We start from the raw sequence: 17,250 nt of genomic DNA, 5'->3' as shown, positions 1-17,250 counted from the left end.
CATCCTCCTGTGAACCCAATGCCCGCGACAATGGATCCTCCAGTGCACCCAGTGCCCGAGGCCCTGCCGCCTCCAATGAACCCATTGTCCAATGCACTGAAGCTGACATTGAATCCACTCCCTGAAGCACTTCTGCTTGCAGGACACCCACAGGGCCACCACTGCTGCTAACAGTGAACCCTCAGCCCGAGGCACTGCAGCCTACAGTGAAACCAATGCCCACGGAGTTGCATCTTCCAGTGAACACAGTGCCTGCTGCACTGCATCATCCAATGAACCCAGTACCCGAGGCACTGCAGCCTCCAGTGAACCCACTGCCAGCAGCATTACAGCCTCCAGTGAACCCAGTGCCCGTGGCGCTGCATCCTCCAGTGAATGCAGGGCCACAGCACTGGATTCTCCAGGGAACCCATTGCCAGCGGCACTGGAGCATCTAGTGAACCCAGTGCCCGTGGCACTGAATCCTCCAGGGAACCCGGTGCCCGTGGCACTGCATCCTCCAGGGAACCCAGTGCCCACAGTACTGCATCCTCCAGTGAACACAGGGCCCACGGCCCTGGAGCCTCCAATGAACACAGTGCCCGCGGAACAGCACCCTGCAGTGCACCGGGTTCCTGCGGCATGGCAGATTCCAGTGAAGCCAGTGCTCGAGGCACTGCAGCCTCCAGTGAACCCACTGCCAGACTCACTGCATCCTCCAGTGAACCCAGTGCCCGCGGCACTGCACCCTCCAGTGAACCCAGTGCCCGCGGCACTGCACACTACAGTGAACCCCATGCCTGAGGCACTGCACCCTCCAGTGAAATCAGTATCCGCGGCACTGCATTCCCCAGTGAACCCTGTGCCCGAGTCACTGCACCCTCCACTGAACCCAGTTAACCTGGAAGTGCAGCATGCAGTGAACCTAGTCCCACAGCACGGCAGCCTCCAGTGAACCCAGCACCCGTGACTCTGCACCCCTCATTGAACAGAGTGCCAGCGTCACTGCAGCCTGCAGTGAACCCACTGCCCGTGGCACTGCAGTCTGCAGTAAACCCAGTGCCCGCGGCACTGCACCCTCCAGTGAATCCAGCGCCCAAGGCAATGCATCCTCCAGTGAACCCAGTGCCCACGGCACTGCATTCCGCAGTGAACCCTGTGCCCAAGGCACTGCATCCTCCAGTGATCCCAGTTCCACTGGAACTGGAGAATGGAGTGAACCTAGTGCCACAGCCCTTCAGCCTCCAGTGAAACCAGTGCCCGTGACACTGCACCCTCCAGTGAACCCAGTGCCAGCGGCACTGCACTCTGCAGTGAACCCAGTCCCCGTGGCAAAGCAGTCTGCAGGGACCCAGTGCCCGCAGCACTGCACCCTCCAGTGAACCCAGTGCCCGCGGCACTGCATTCCGCAGTGAACGCAGTGTCCGCGGCACTGCACCATCCAGAAAACCCAGTGCCAGTGACACTGCACTCTCCAGGGAACCCAGTGCCCGCGGCACTGCAGTCTGCAGTGAACCCAGTGTCCGCGGTACTGCAGTCTGCAGTGAACCCAGTGCCCGCCGCACTGCAGTTTGCGGTGTACCCAGTGCCCGCGGAACTGGACCCTCCACTGAACGCCGTGCCCACCGCACTGCACCCGCCAGTGAACCCAGTGCCTGCGGCACTGTGTTCCGCAGTGAAACCAGTGCCCACGACACTGCACCACCGAGTGAACCCAGTGCCTGTGACACTGCACCATCCAGTGAACCCAGAGCCAGAGGCACTGCACTCAACAGTGAACACAGCGCCCAACGCACTGCACCATTAAGCGAACCCAGTGCCCGCTGCACTGAATTCCCCAGTGAACCCAGTGCCCGCGACACTGCACCCCCCAGTTAACACAGTGCCCATGACACTGGACCCTCCAGGGAACCAAGTGCCAGCGGCACTGCACTCTCCAGTGAAGACATGGCCCAAGGCACTACACCATCCAGTGAAACCAGTGACCGTGGCACTGCATTCCCCAGTGAACCCAGTGCCTGCGGCACTGCACCCCCCAGTGAATCCAGTGACCGTGACACTGCACCCTCCAGGGAACCGAGTGCCCGCAGCACTGCACCCTCCAGTGAACCCAGTGACAGGTGCGGCAGCCTGCAGTGAATACAAAGCCCATGGCACTACAGTCTGGAGTGAACCCAGTGTCCGCGGCACTGCACCCTCCAGTGAACCCAGTGCCCGTTGCACTGCATTCTGCAGTAATCACAGTGCCCGCGATACTGCATTCCGCAGTGAACCCTGTGCCCGAGGCACTGCACCCTCCAGTGAACCCAGTGCCCGCGGCACTGCACCATACATTGAACACAGTGCCCGCGGCACTGCACCCTCCAGGGAACCCAGTGACAGGTGCGGCAGCCTGCAGTGAATACAAAGCCCATGGCACTACAGTCTGGAGTGAACCCAGTGTCCGCGGCACTGCACCCTCCAGTGAACCCAGTGCCCGTTGCACTGCATTCTGCAGTAATCACAGTGCCCGCGATACTGCATTCCGCAGTGAACCCTGTGCCCGAGGCACTGCACCCTCCAGTGAACCCAGTGCCCGCGGCACTGCACCATACATTGAACACAGTGCCCGCGGCACTGCACCCTCCAGGGAACCCAGTGCCAGCGGCACTGCACCCTGCAGTGAACCCAGTTCCCGTGGCACTGCACTCTGCAGTGAACCCAGTGCCCGCGGCACTGCACCCTCCAGTGAACCCAATGCCTGCGGCACTGCACCCTCCCGTGAAACCAGTGTGAGTGGCACTGCACCCTCCAGTGAACCTAGTGCCTGTGGCACTATAGTCTGCAGTGAAACCAGTGCCCGAGGCACTGAACCCTCCAGTGAACACTGCCCAAAGGACTGCACCCTTCAGAGAACCAGTGTTTGCAGCAATGCACATTCCAGTGAACACAGGGCCCGTGGCACTGCACCCTCCAGTGAAGCCAGTGCCCGCGGCACTGCACACTTCAGTGACCCCAGTGCCTGTGGCACTATAGTCTGCAGTGAAACCAGTGCCCGAGGCACTGAACCCTCCAGGGAACACAGTGCCCAAAGCACTGCACACTCCAGTGAACCCAGTGCTTGCGGCACTGCACCATCCAGGGAACACAGTGCCTGCGGCACTGCACTCTACTGTGAATCCAGTGCCCGAGGGACTGCACCCTTCAGTGAACCAGGTGCCCACGTACTGCACCATTCTGTGAACCCTGTGACCGAGGCACTTTACCATCCTGTGAACCCAGTACCCATGGCAGTGCAGCATGCAGTGAACCCAGTGCCACAGCACTGCACCCTCCAGTAAACCCAGTGCCATCAGCACTGCAGCATGCATTGAATCCAGTGCCCGTGGCACTGCACCCTCCAGTGAACCAAGTGCCCACGGCACTGCACCCTCCAGTGTAACCTTGGCCGAGGCACTGCACCTTCCTCTGAACACAGTACCCTGGCACTGCAGCATGCAGTGAAACTAATGCCACAGCACAGCAGTCTCCAGTGAACCCAGTGCCCATGACACTGCACCCTCCAGTGAACCCAGTGCCAGGGACACTGCAGCCTGCAGTGAAGTCTGCAGACACAGAAGACACAGAAGTCTGCAGTGAACGCAGTGCCCGCGGCACTGAACCCTGCAGTGAACCCAGTGCCCGCAGCACTGCATTCCGCTGAAACCTGTGCCTGAGGCACTGCACCCTCCAGTGAACCCAGTTCCCTTGGCAGTGCAGCATGCAGTGAACCTAGTGCCACAGCACAGCAGCCTCCAGTGAACCAGTGCCTGTGACACTGCACCCCGCAGTGAACCCAGTGCCACAGCACTGCAGCCTCCAGTGAACCCAGTGCCTGTGACACTGCACCCTCCATTGAAGCCAGTGCCAGCGGCACAGCATACTGCAGTGCACCCAGTGCCCATGGCGTTGCAAACTGCAGTGAACCCAGGGCTGGCGGCACTGCACCCTCCAGTGAACCCAGTGTCCGTGCCACTGCACCCTCCAGTGAAAGCAGTTCCCGAGGCACTGCACCCTCCAGTGAACCCAGTGCCAGCGGCACTGAAGCCTGCAGTGAACCCAGAGCCCGTGGCACTGTATTCTGCAGTGAACCCAGTGCCCTCCTCCCTGCACCCTCCAGTGAACCCAGTGCCCGCGGCACTGCACCCTCCAGTGAACACAGTACCAGCAGCAGAGCACCCTCCAGTGAACCCAGTGCCCGCGGAACTGCACCCTCCAGTGAACCCAGTGCCCGGGGCACCGAACCCTCCAGTGAACCCAGTGCCCATGACAGTGCAACCCCCTAGTGAACACAGTACCAGCGGTACTATAGCCTACTGTGAACACAGTGCCCGTGGCTGCAGTCTGCAGTGAACTGAGTGCCCACGGCACTGCACCCTCCAGTGAACCCAGTGCCCAAAGCACTGCACCCTCTAGAACCCAGTTCCCCTGGCACTGCAGCATGCAGTGAACCTAGGGACACAGCACTGCAGCCTCCAGTGAACCCAGTGCCCATGGTACTGAATTCCGCAGTGAACCCTGTGCCCGAGGCACTGCAGCCTGTAGTGAACCCAGTGCCCGTGGCACTGCACCCTCCAGTGAACCCAGTACCAGCGGCACTGGACCATCCAGTGAACCCAGTACCCGCGGTACTGCATTCCGCAGTGAACCTTGTGCCTGAAGCACTGCACCCTCCAGTGAACCCAGTGCCCGCGGCACTGCACCCTCCACTAAACCCAGTGCCAAGGGCACTGCAGCCTGCAGTGAACCCAGTGCCCGTGGCAATGTAGTCTGCAGTGAACCCAGTGCGCGTGGCACTGCACCCTCCAGTGAACCGAGTCGCCACGGCACTGCATTCGGCAGTGAACACAGTGCCCGCGACACTGCACCCTGCAGTGAACCCAGTGCCCGCGGTACAGCATTCCGCAGTGAACCCTGTGCCCGAGACACTGCACCCTCCAATGAACCCAGTGCCCGCGGCACTGCACCATCCATTGAACCCAGTGCCCACGGCACTGCACCCTCCAGGGAACCCAGTGCCAGCGGCACTGCACCCTGCAGTGAACCCAGTGCCCCTGGCACTGCAGTCGGCAGTGAACCCAGTGCCCATGGCACTGCACCCTCCAGTGAACCCAGTGCCCAAGGCACTGCACTCTCCAGTCAACCCAGTGTCCTCGGTACTGCACCCTCTCGTGAAACCAGTGCTAGTGGCACTGCACCCTCCAGTGAACCCAGTGCTTGTGGCACTATAGTCTGCAGTGAATCCAGTGCCCGCGGCACTGAACGCTCCAGTGAACACAGTGCCCAAAATACTGCACCCTCCAGAGAACCAGTGCTTGCAGCACTGCACCTTCCAGTGAACCCAGTGCCCGCGGCACTGCACCCTCCAGTAAACCCAGTGCCATCGGCACTGCAGCCTGCAGTGAACCCAGTGCCCGTGGCAATGTAGTCTGCAGTGAACCCAGTGCGCGTGGCACTGCACCCTCCAGTGAACCGAGTCGCCACGGCACTGCATTCGGCAGTGAACACAGTGCCCGCGACACTGCACCCTGAAGTGAACCCTGTGCCCGCGGTACAGCATTCCGCAGTGAACCCTGTGCCCGAGACACTGCACCCTCCAATGAACCCAGTGCCCGCGGCACTGCACCATCCATTGAACCCAGTGCCGAAGGCACTGCACCCTCCAGGGAACCCAGTGCCAGCGGCACTGCACCCTGCAGTGACCGCAGTGCCCCTGGCACTGCAGTCAGCAGTGAACCCAGTGCCCATGGCACTGCACCCTCCAGTGAAACCAGTGCCCAAGGCACTGCACTTTCCAGTCAACCCAGTGTCCTCGGTACTGCACCCTCTCGTGAAACCAGTGCTAGTGGCACTGCACCCTCCAGTGAACCCAGTGCCTGTGGCACTATAGTCTGCAGTGAATCCAGTGCCCGCGGGACTGAACGCTCCAGTGAACACAGTGCCCAAAACACTGCACCCTCCAGAGAACCAGTGCTTGCGGCACTGCACCTTCCAGTGAACCTAGTGCCTGCGGCACTGCACCCTCCAGTGAACCCAGTGCCCAGGGCACGGCAGTCTGCAGTGAACCCAGTTCCCGTGGCACTGCAGCCTCCAAAGAATACATTGCCCCCGGCACTGCAGCCTCCAGCGAACCCAATGCGCGCGGCATTGCAGCCTACAGTAAAGGCAGCGCCTACGGCACTGTACCATCCAGTGAACGATTTGCCCACAGCACTTCAGCCTCCATTGAGCAAAGTGCCCTCAGGACTCCAGCCTCCAGTGAACCAAGCGCCCGCGGCACTGCAGCCTTCACTGAACGAAGTCCCCGCATTACTGCACCCTGCAGTGAACCCAGCTACCGCGGCACTGCACCCTCCATGGAACACAGTGCCGGCGGCACTGCACCCTCCAGTGAACACCGTGCCAGCGGCACTGCAGCCTGCAGTGAACCCAGTGCCTGTGCCACTGCATCCTGCAGTAACCCAGTGCCCGGAGCACTGATATATGCAGTGAACCCACTGCCCGAGGCACTGCACCCTCCAGAGAACACAGTGCCCGCGGTACTGCATTCCGCAGTGAACCCTGTGCGCGAGGGACTGCACCCTCCAGTGAACCCAGTGCCGGCCGCACTGCACCCTCCAGTAAACCCAGTGCCATCAGCACTGCAGCATGCATTGAATCCAGTGCCCGTGGCACTGCACCCTCCAGTGAACCAAGTGCCCACGGCACTGCACCCTCCAGTGAACCCTAGGCCGAGGCACTGCACCTTCCTCTGAACACAGTTCCCCTGGCACTGCAGCATGCAGTGAACCTAGTGCCACAGCACAGCAGTCTCCAGTGAACCCAGTGCCTGTGACACTGCACCCTTCAGTGAAACCAGTGCCAGGGACACTGCAGCCTGCAGTGAACCCAGTGCCTGTGGCACAGAAGTCTGCAGTGAACCCAGGGCCCACAGCACTGCATTCCGCTGAAACCTGTGCCTGAGGCACTGCACCCTTCAGTGAACCCAGTTCACTTGGCAGTGCAGCATGCAGTGAACCTAGTGCCACAGCACAGCAGCCCCCATTGAACCAGTGCCTGTGACACTGCACCACGCAGTGAACCCAGTGCCAGCGGCACTGCAGCCTGCAGTGAACCGAGTGCCCATGGCACTGAAGCATACAGTAAACCCAGTGCCCTCGCGCCTGCACCCTCCAGTGAACCCAGTGCCCGAGGCACTGCACCCTCCAATGGACCCTGTGCCCGAGGCACTTTACCATCCTGTGAACCCTGTACCCTTGGCAGTGCAGCATGCAGTGAACCCAGTGCCACACCACGGCAGCCTCCAGTTAACCCAGTGCCTTTGGCACTGCACCCTCCAGTGAACTCAGTGCCAGTGGCACTGCATACTGCAGTGCACCCCAGCCTTCACTGTAGGCTGCAATGCCGTGGGCAATGGGTTCGCTGGAGGCTGCAGTGCCGGGGGCACTGTGTTCATTGGAGGCTGCAGTGCCACGGGAACTGGGTTCACTGCAGACTGCCGTGCCACGGGCACTGGGTTCACTGCAGGCTGCAGTGCGTTGGGCACTGTGTTCACTGGAGGGTGCAGTGCCGCAGGCACTGGGTTCACTGCAGACTGCAGTGCCACGGGCACTATATTCACAGCAGGCTACAGTGCCGCTGGCACTGGGTTCACTAGAGGGTTGCAGTGTCATGGGCACTGTGTTCACTGGAGGGTGCAGTGCCACGGGTACTGGGTTCACTGGAGGGTGCAGTGCCGCGGGCACTGGGTTCACTGCAGACTGTGGTGCCGCGGGCACGGGGTTCACTGGAGCGTGCAGTGCTGCGGGTACTGGGTTCACTGGAGAGTGCAGTGTCGCGGGCACTGGGTTCACTGCAGAGTGCAGTGCCGCGGCTACTGGCTTCACTGCAGAGTGCAGTGCCACGGGCCCTGGGTTCACTGCCGAATTCAGTGCTGCGGGCACTGAATTCACTGCACAGTGCAGTGCCACGGGCACTGGGTTCACTGCCAAATTCAGTGCTGCGGGCACTGGGTTCACTGGAGGGTGCAGTGCCTCGGGCACTGGGTTCACTGGAGGGTGCAGTGCGACGGGTATGGATTCACTGCAGACTACAGTGTCACAGGCACTGGGTTTACTGGAGGGTGTGGTGTCACTGGTACTGGGTTCACTGGAGGGTTCAGTGCTTTGGGCACTATGTTCCCTGGAGGGTGCAGTGCCGCGGGCACTGGATTCACTGCAGACTACAGTGCCACAGGCTCTCGGTTCACTGGAAGGTGCAGTGCCGCGGGAACTGGGTTCACTGGAGGTGCAGTGCCACGGGAACTGGGTTCACTGGAGGGTGCAGTGTCACGGGCACTGTGTTCACTGGAGGCTGCAGTGCTGTGGCACTAGGTTCATTGCATGCTGCAGTCCCAGGGGACCTGGGTTCACAGGAGGGTGTAGTGCCGCGGGCATGGATTCACTGCAGACTACAGTGTCACAGGCACTGGGTTCACTGGAGGGTGCAGTGCTTTGGTCACTCTGTTCACTGGAGGGTGCCTTGCTGCGGGCACTGGATTCACTGCAGACTACAGTGCCACAGGCTCTCGGTTGACTGGAGGGTGCAGTGAGGCGGGCACTGGGTACTCTGGAGGGTGAAGTGCCGCGGGCACTGGGTTCACTGCATATAGCAGTGCTGCAGGCATTGGGTTCACTGCAGACTGCAGTGCCACAGGCACTGGGGTCACTGCAGGCTGCAGTGCCGCTGGCACTGGGTTCCCTGGAGGGTGCATTGCCGCGGGCACTGGGTTCACCGCAGGCTGCAGTGCCACGGGAACTGGGTTCACTGCAGGCTGCAGTGCCTCTGGCACTGTGTTCACTGGAGGGTGCAGTGCCGCGAGTACTGTGTTCCATGGAGGGTGCAGTGCCACGGGATCTGGGTTCACTGCAGGGTGCAGTAATGCGGGGACTGGGTTCAGTGAAGGGTGCAGTGCCATGAGCGCTTGGTTCACTGGAGGCTGCAGTCCTGAGGGCACTGTGTTCAATGGAGGCCGAAGTGCTGCGGGCAAATCGTTCACTGGTTGGTACAGTGCCACGGGCACTTCCTTCACTGTAGGCTGCAATGCCGTGGGCAATGGGTTCGCTGGAGGCTGCAGTGACGGGGGCACTGTGTTCATTGGAGGCTGCAGTGCCACGGGAACTGGGTTCACTGCAGACGGCCATGCCACAGGCACTGGGTTCACTGCAGGCTGCAGTGCGTTGGGCACTGTGTTCACTGGAGGGTGCAGTGCCGCAGGCACTGGGTTCACTGCAGACTGCAGTGCCACGGGCACTATATTCACAGCAGGCTACAGTGCCGCTGGCACTGTGTTCACTAGAGGGTTGCAGTGTCATGGGCACTGTGTTCACTGGAGGGTGCAGTGCCACGGGTACTGAGTTCACTGGAGGTTGCAGTGCCGCGGGCACTGGATTCACTGCAGACTACAGTGCCACAGGCTCTCGGTTCACTGGAAGGTGCAGTGCCGCGGGAACTGGGTTCACTGGAGGTGCAGTGCTGCGGGAACTGGGTTCACTGGAGGGTGTAGTGTCACGGGCACTGGGTTCACTGGAGGCTGCAGTGCTGTGGCACTAGGTTCACTGCATGCTGCAGTGCCAGGGGTCCTGGGTTCACAGGAGGCTGTAGTGCCGCGGGCATGGATTCACTGCAGACTACAGTGTCACAGGCACTGGGTTCACTGGAGGGTGCAGTGCTTTGGTCACTCTGTTCACTGGAGGGTGCCTTGCTGCGGGCACTGGATTCAATGCAGACTACAGTGCCACAGGGACTGGGTTCACTGGTTGGTGCAGTGAGGCGGGCACTGGGTACTCTGGAGGGTGCAGTGCCGCGGGCACTGGGTTCACTGCATATAGCAGTGCTGCAGGCATTGGGTTCACTGCAGACTGCAGTGCCACAGGCACTGGGTTCACTGCAGGCTGCAGTGCCGCTGACACTGGGTTCCCTGGAGGGTGCAGTGCCGCGGGCACTGGGTTCACCGCAGGCTGCAGTGCCACGGGAACTGGGTTCACTGCAGGCTGCAGTGCCGCTGGCACTCTGTTCACTGGCGGGTGCAGAATGCAGTACAACGGGCACTGGGTTCACTGGAGGGTGCAGTGCCGCGGGAACTGGGTTCACTGCAGGCTGCAGTGCCGCTGGCACTGTGTTCACTGGAGGGTGCAGTGCCGCGAGTACTGTGTTCCATGGAGGGTGCAGTGCCACGGGATCTGGGTTCACTGCAGGGTGCAGTAATGCGGGGACTGGGTTCAGTGAAGGCTGCAGTGCCGCGAGCGCTTGCTTCACTGGAGGCTGCAGTCCTGAGGGCACTGTGTTCAATGGAGGACGAAGTGCTGCGGGCAAATCGTTCACTGGATGGTACAGTGCCACGGGCACTGCCTTCACTGTAGGCTGCAATGCCGTGGGCAATGGGTTCGCTGCAGGCTGCAGTGCCGGGGGCACTGTGTTCATTGGAGGCTGCAGTGCCACGGGAACTGGGTTCACTGCAGATGCCGTGCCACGGGCACTGGGTTCACTGGAGCGTGCAGTGCCGTGGGCACTGGGTTCACTGCAGACTGTAGTGCCGCGGGCACTGGGTTCACTGGAGGGTGCAGTGCCTCGGGCACTGGGTTCACTGGAGAGTGCGGTGTCCCGGGCACTGGGTTCACTGCAGAGTGCAGTGCCACGGGCACTGGGTTCACTGCCAAATTCAGTGCTGCGGGCACTGGGTTCACTGGAGGGTGCAGTGCCTCGGGCACTGGATTCACTGGAGGGTGCAGTGCCGCGGGTATGGATTCACTGCAGACTACAGTGTCACAGGCACTGGGTTCACTGGAGGGTGTGGTGTCCCTGGCACTGGGTTCACTGGAGGGTTCAGTGCTTTGCGCACTATGTTCCCTGGAGGGTGCAGTGCCGCGGGCACTGGATTCACTGCAGACTACAGTGCCACAGGCACTGGGTTCACTGGAGGGTGAAGTGCCGCTGGCACTGGGTTTACGGGAGGGTGCAGTGCCCCGGACACTTGGTTCAATGGAGATTGCAGTTCCACGGGCACTGTGTTCACTGGAGGGTGCAGTGCCGCGGGTACTGTGTTCCATGGAGGGTGCAGTGCCACGGGATCTGGGTTCACTGCAGGGTGCAGTAATGCGGGGACTGGGTTCAGTGAAGGCTGCAGTGCCGCGAGCTCTTGCTTCACTGGAGGCTGCAGTCCTGAGGGCACTGTGTTCAATGGACGCTGAAGTGCTGCGGGCAAATCGTTCACTGGATGGTACAGTGCCACGGGCACTGCCTTCACTGTAGGCTGCAATGCCGTGGGCAATGGGTTCGCTGGAGGCTGCAGTGCCGGGGGCAATGTGTTCATTGGAGGCTGCAGTGCCACGGGAACTGGGTTCACTGCAGACTGCCGTGCCACGGGCACTGGGTTCACTTCAGACTGCCGTGCCACGGGCACTGTTCACTGGAGGGTGCAGTGCCGCAGGCACTGGGTTCACTGCAGACTGCAGTGCCACGGGCACTATATTCACAGCAGGCTACAGTGCCGCTGGCACTGGGTTCACTAGAGGGTTGCAGTGTCATGGGCACTGGGTTCACTGGAGGGTGCAGTGCCACGGGTACTGGGTTCACTGGAGGGTGCAGTGCCGCGGGCACTGGGTTCACTGCAGACTGTGGTGCCGCGGGCACTGTGTTCACTGGAGCGTGCAGTGCCGCGGGCACTGGGTTCACTGGAGAGTGCAGTGTCGCGGGCACTGGGTTCACTGCAGAGTGCAGTGCCGCGGCTACTGGCTTCACTGCAGAGTGCAGTGCCACGGGCCCTGGGTTCACTGCCGAATTCAGTGCTGCGGGCAACGGGTTCACTGCACAGTGCAGTGCCACGGGCACTGGGTTCACTGCCAAATTCAGTGCTGCGGGCACTGGGTTCACTGGAGGGTGCAGTGCCTCGGGCACTGGGTTCACTGGAGGGTGCAGTGCCGCGGGTATGGATTCACTGCAGACTACAGTGTCACAGGCACTGGGATCACTGGAGGGTGTGGTGTCACTGGCACTTGATTCACTGGAGGGTTCAGTGCTTTGGGCACTATGTTCCCTGGAGGGTGCAGTGCCGCGGGCACTGGATTCACTGCAGACTACAGTGCCACAGGCTCTCAGTTCACTGGAAGGTGCAGTGCCTCGGGAACTGGGTTCACTGGAGGTGCAGTGCCGCGGGAACTGGGTTCACTGGAGGGTGCAGTGTCACGGGCACTGGGTTCACTGGAGGCTGCGGTGCTGTGGCACTAGGTTCACTGCATGCTGCAGTGCCAGGGGACCTGGGTTCACAGGAGGGTGTAGTGCCGCGGGCATGGATTCACTGCAGACTACAGTGTCACAGGCACTGGGTTCACTGGAGGGTGCAGTGCCGCGGGCACTGGGTTCACTCCAGACTGTAGTGCCGCGGGCACTGGGTTTACTGGAGCGTGCAGTGCCGCGGGCACTGGGTTCACTGGAGAGTGCGGTGTCGCGGGCACTGGGTTCACTGCAGAGTGCAGTGCCACGGGCCCTGGGTACACTGCCCAATTCAGTGCTGCGGTCACTGGGTTCACTGGAGGGTGCAGTGCCGCGGGTATGGATTCACTGCAGACTACAGTGTCACAGGCACTGGGTTCACTGGAGGGTGTGGTGTCACTGGCACTGGGTTCACTGGAGGGTGCAGTGCCACGGGCACTGGGTTCACTGGATGGTGCAGTGCCACGGGTACTGGGTTCACTGGAGGGTGCAGTGCCGCGGGCACTTGGTTCAATGCAGACTCTGGTGCCGCGGGAACTGGGTTCACTGGAGCGTGCAGTGCCGCGGACACTGGGTTCACTGGAGAGTGCAGTGTCGCGGGCAGTGGGTTCACTGCAGAGTGCAGTGCCGCAGGCACTGGCTTCACTGCAGAGTGCAGTGCCACGGGCCCTGTGTTCACTGCCGAATTCAGTGCTGCGGGCAATGGGTTCACTGCACAGTGCAGTGCCACGGGCACTGGGTTCACTGCCAAATTCAGTGCTGCGGGCACTGGGTTCACTGGAGGGTGCAGTGCCTCGGGCACTGGGTTCACTGGAGGGTGCAGGGCCGCGGGTATGGATTCACTGCAGACTACAGTGTCACAGGCACTGGGTTCACTGGAGGGTATGGTGTCACTGGCACTGGGTTCACTGGAGGGTTCAGTGCTTTGGGCACTATGTTCCCTGGAGGGTGCAGTGCCGCGGGCACTGGATTCACTGCAGACTACAGTGCCACAGGCTCTCGGTTCACTGGAAGGTGCAGTGCCGCGGGAACTGGGTTCACTGGAAGTGCAGTGCCGCGGGAACTGGGTTCACTGGAGGGTGTAGTGTCACGGGCACTGGGTTCACTGGAGGCTGCAGTGCTGTGGCACTAGGTTCACTGCATGCTGCAGTGCCGCGGGCACTCCTTTCACTGGAGGGTGCAGTGCCACGGGCACTGCATTCACTGGAGGGTGCAGTGCCACCGACACTGGGTTTACTGCAGTCTGCAATGCCGCGGGCACTGGGTTCACTGGAAGGTGCAGTGCTTCAGGCACAAGGTTCACTGCGGAATGCAGTACCGCGGGTACTGGGTTCACTGGATGGTCCAGTGCCGCTGGTACTGGGTTCACTGGAAGGTGCAGTGCCACGGGCACTGGGTTCACTGCAGGCTGCAGTGCCTCCGGCACAGGGTTCACTGCGGAATTCAGTACCATGGGCACTGGGTTCACTGGAGGCTGCAGTGCTGTGTCCCTAGGTTCACTGCATGCTGCAGTGCCAGGGGAACTGGGTTCAAGAGGGTGCAGTGCTTTGGGCACTGGGTTCACTGGAGGGTGCAGTGCCGTGGGCACTGGGTTCACTGCAGACTGCAGCCACGGGCACTGTGTTCACAGTAGGCTATAGTACCGCTGGTACTGTGTTCACTAGAGGGTTGCACTGTCATGGGCACTGGGTTCACTGGAGGGTTCGGTGCCCCGGGCACTGGGTTCACTGGAGGGTGCAGTTCCGCGGGCACTGGGTTCACTGGAGGGTGCTGTGCTGCTGGTACTGTGTTCACTGGAGGGTGCAGTGCCGCGGGCACTGGGTTCACTGGAGGGTGCAGGGAGGAGGGCACTGGGTTCACTGCAGAATACAGTGCCACGGGCTCTGGGTTCACTGCAGGCTTCAGTGCCGCTGGCACTGGGTTCACTGGAGGGTGCCATGCCTCGGGAACTGCTTTCACTGGAGGGTGCAGTGGCACGGACACTGGGTTCACTGGAGGGTGCAGTGCCACCAGCCCTGGGTTCACTGCAGTTTGCAACGCCATGGGCACTGGGTGCACTGCAGTATGCTGTGCCGCTGGCACTGGCTTCAATGGAGGGTGCAGTGTCACAGGCACTGGGTTCACTGGAGGCTGCAGTGTTGTGGCACTGGGTTCACTGCGGGGTGCAGTGTCACAGGCACTGGTTCACTGGAGGCTGCTGTGCTGTGGCACTAGGTTCACTGCATGCTGCACTGCCAAGGGAACTGGGTTCACTGGAGGGTGCAGTGCCTCAGGCACAGGTTTCAGCGGAATGCAGTGCTGCGGGCACTGGGTTCACTGCAGGGTTCAGTGCCGCGGGCACTGCATTCACTGCAGACTTCTGTGTCTTCTGTGTCTGCAGACTTCACTGCAGGCTGCAGTGTCCCTGGCACTGGGTTCACTGGAGGGTGCAGTGTCATGGGCACTGGGTTCACTGGAGACTGCTGTGCTGTGGCATTAGTTTCACTGCATGCTGCAGTGCCAGGGTACTGTGTTCAGAGGAAGGTGCAGTGCCTCGGCCAAGGTTACACTGGAGGGTGCAGTGCCGTGGGCACTTGGTTCACTGGAGGGTGCAGTGCCACGGGCACTGGATTCAATGCATGCTGCAGTGCTGATGGCACTGGGTTTACTGGAGGGTGCAGTGCTGTGGCACTGGGTTCACTGCATGCTGCACTGCCATGGGTACTGGGTTCACAGGATGGTAAAGTGCCTCGGTCACAGGGTTCACAGAATGGTGCAGTACGTGGGCACCTGGTTCACTGAAGGGTGCAGTGCCTCGGGCACTGGATTCACAGTAGAGTGCAGTGCCGCAGGCACTGTGTTCCCTGGATGGTGCAGTGCCGCAAGCACTGGGTTCACTGGAGTGTGCAGTGCTTTGGGCACTGTGTTCCCTGGAGGGTTCAGTGCCTCGGGCACTGGTTTCACTGCAGACTATAGTGCCACAGGCACTGGGGTCACTGAAGTGTGCAGTGCCGCGGGCACTGGCTTCACTGGAGGGTGCAGTGCCACGGGCCCTGTGTTCACTGGAATGTGCATTGCTGCAAACACTGGTTCTCTGAAGGGTGCAGTCCTTTGGGCAGTGTTCACTGGAGGGTTCAGTGCCTCGGGCACTGGTTTCACTGCAGACTATAGTGCCACAGGCACTAGGTTCACTGGAGGGTGCAGTGCCGCTCACACTGGTTTCACGGGAGGGTGCAGTGCCACAGGCATTGGGCTCACTGGAGGGTGCAGTGCCGCGGGCACTGGGTTCACTGCAGAGTGCAGTGCCACAGGAACTGGGTTCACTGCAGGGTGCAGTGCCGCTGGCACTGGGTTCCCTGGAGGGTGCAGTGCCGCGGGCACTGTGTTCAATGTATGGTGCAGTGCCGCGGGCACTGGGTTCACTGGAGGGTGCAGTGCCTCGGGCACAGGGTTCACTGCGGAATGCAGTATCGCGGGCACTGTGATTACTGCAGAATGCAGTGCAACGGGCACTGGGTTCACTGGAGGGTGCAGTGCCGCGGGAACTGGGTTCACTGCAGGCTGCAGTGCCTCGGGCACTGGGTTCACTGGAGAGTGCGGTGTCGCGGGCACTGGGTTCACTGCAGAGTGCAGTGCCACGGGCACTGGGTTCACTGCCGACTTCAGTGCTGCGGGCACTGGGTTCACTGGAGGGTGCAGTGCCTCGGGCACTGGGTTCACTGGAGGGTGCAGTGCCGCGGGTATGGATTCACTGCAGACTACAGTGTCACAGGCACTGGGTTCACTGGAGGGTGTGGTGTCCTTGGCACTGGGTTCACTGGAGGGTACAGTGCTTTGGGCACTATGTTCCCTTGAGGGTGCAGTGCCGCGGGCACTGGATTCACTGCAGACTACAGTGCCCCAGGCACTGGGTTCACTGGAGGGTGAAGTGCCGCTGGCACTGGGTTTACGGGAGGGTGCAGTGCCCCGGACACTTGGTTCAATGGAGATTGCAGTTCCACGGGCACTGTGTTCACTGGAGGGTGCAGTGCCGCGGGTACTGTGTTCCATGGAGGGTGCAGTGCCACGGGATCTGGGTTCACTGCAGGGTGCAGTAATGCGGGGACTGGGTTCAGTGAAGGCTGCAGTGCCGCGAGCGCTTGCTTCACTGGAGGCTGCAGTCCTGAGGGCACTGTGTTCAATGGAGGCTGAAGTGCTGCGGGCAAATCGTTCACTGGATGGTACAGTGCCACGGGCACTGCCTTCACTGTAGGCTGCAATGCCGTGGGCAATGGGTTCGCTGGAGGCTGCAGTGCCGGGGGCAATGTGTTCATTGGAGGCTGCAGTGCCACGGGAACTGGGTTCACTGCAGACTGCCGTGCCACGGGCACTGGGTTCACTTCAGACTGCCGTGCCACGGGCACTGTGTTCACTGGAGGGTGCAGTGCCGCAGGCACTGGGTTCACTGCAGACTGCAGTGCCACGGGCACTATATTCACAGCAGGCTACAGTGCCGCTGGCACTGGGTTCACTAGAGGGTTGCAGTGTCATGGGCACTGGGTTCACTGGAGGGTGCAGTGCCACGGGTACTGGGTTCACTGGAGGGTGCAGTGCCGCGGGCACTGGGTTCACTGCAGACTGTGGTGCCGCGGGCACTGTGTTCACTGGAGCGTGCAGTGCCGCGGGCACTGGGTTCACTGGAGAGTGCAGTGTCGCGGGCACTGGGTTCACTGCAGAGTGCAGTGCCGCGGCTACTGGCTTCACTGCAGAGTGCAGTGCCACGGGCCCTGGGTTCACTGCCGAATTCAGTGCTGCGGGCACTGGGTTCACTGCACAGTGCAGTGCCACGGGCACTGGGTTCACTGCCAAATTCAGTGCTGCGGGCACTGGGTTCACTGGAGGGTGCAGTGCCTCGGGCACTGGGTTCACTGGAGGGTGCAGTGCCGCGGGTATGGATTCACTGCAGACTACAGTGTCACAGGCACTGGGATCACTGGAGGGTGTGGTGTCACTGGCACTTGGTTCACTGGAGGGTTCAGTGCTTTG

The sequence above is a fragment of the Felis catus genome (genome assembly GCF_018350175.1).
Source record: "Felis catus isolate Fca126 chromosome D2 unlocalized genomic scaffold, F.catus_Fca126_mat1.0 chrD2_random_Un_scaffold_45, whole genome shotgun sequence".
NCBI classification, from domain to species: domain Eukaryota; kingdom Metazoa; phylum Chordata; class Mammalia; order Carnivora; family Felidae; genus Felis; species Felis catus.
This window is presented reverse-complemented; position numbering follows the sequence as displayed.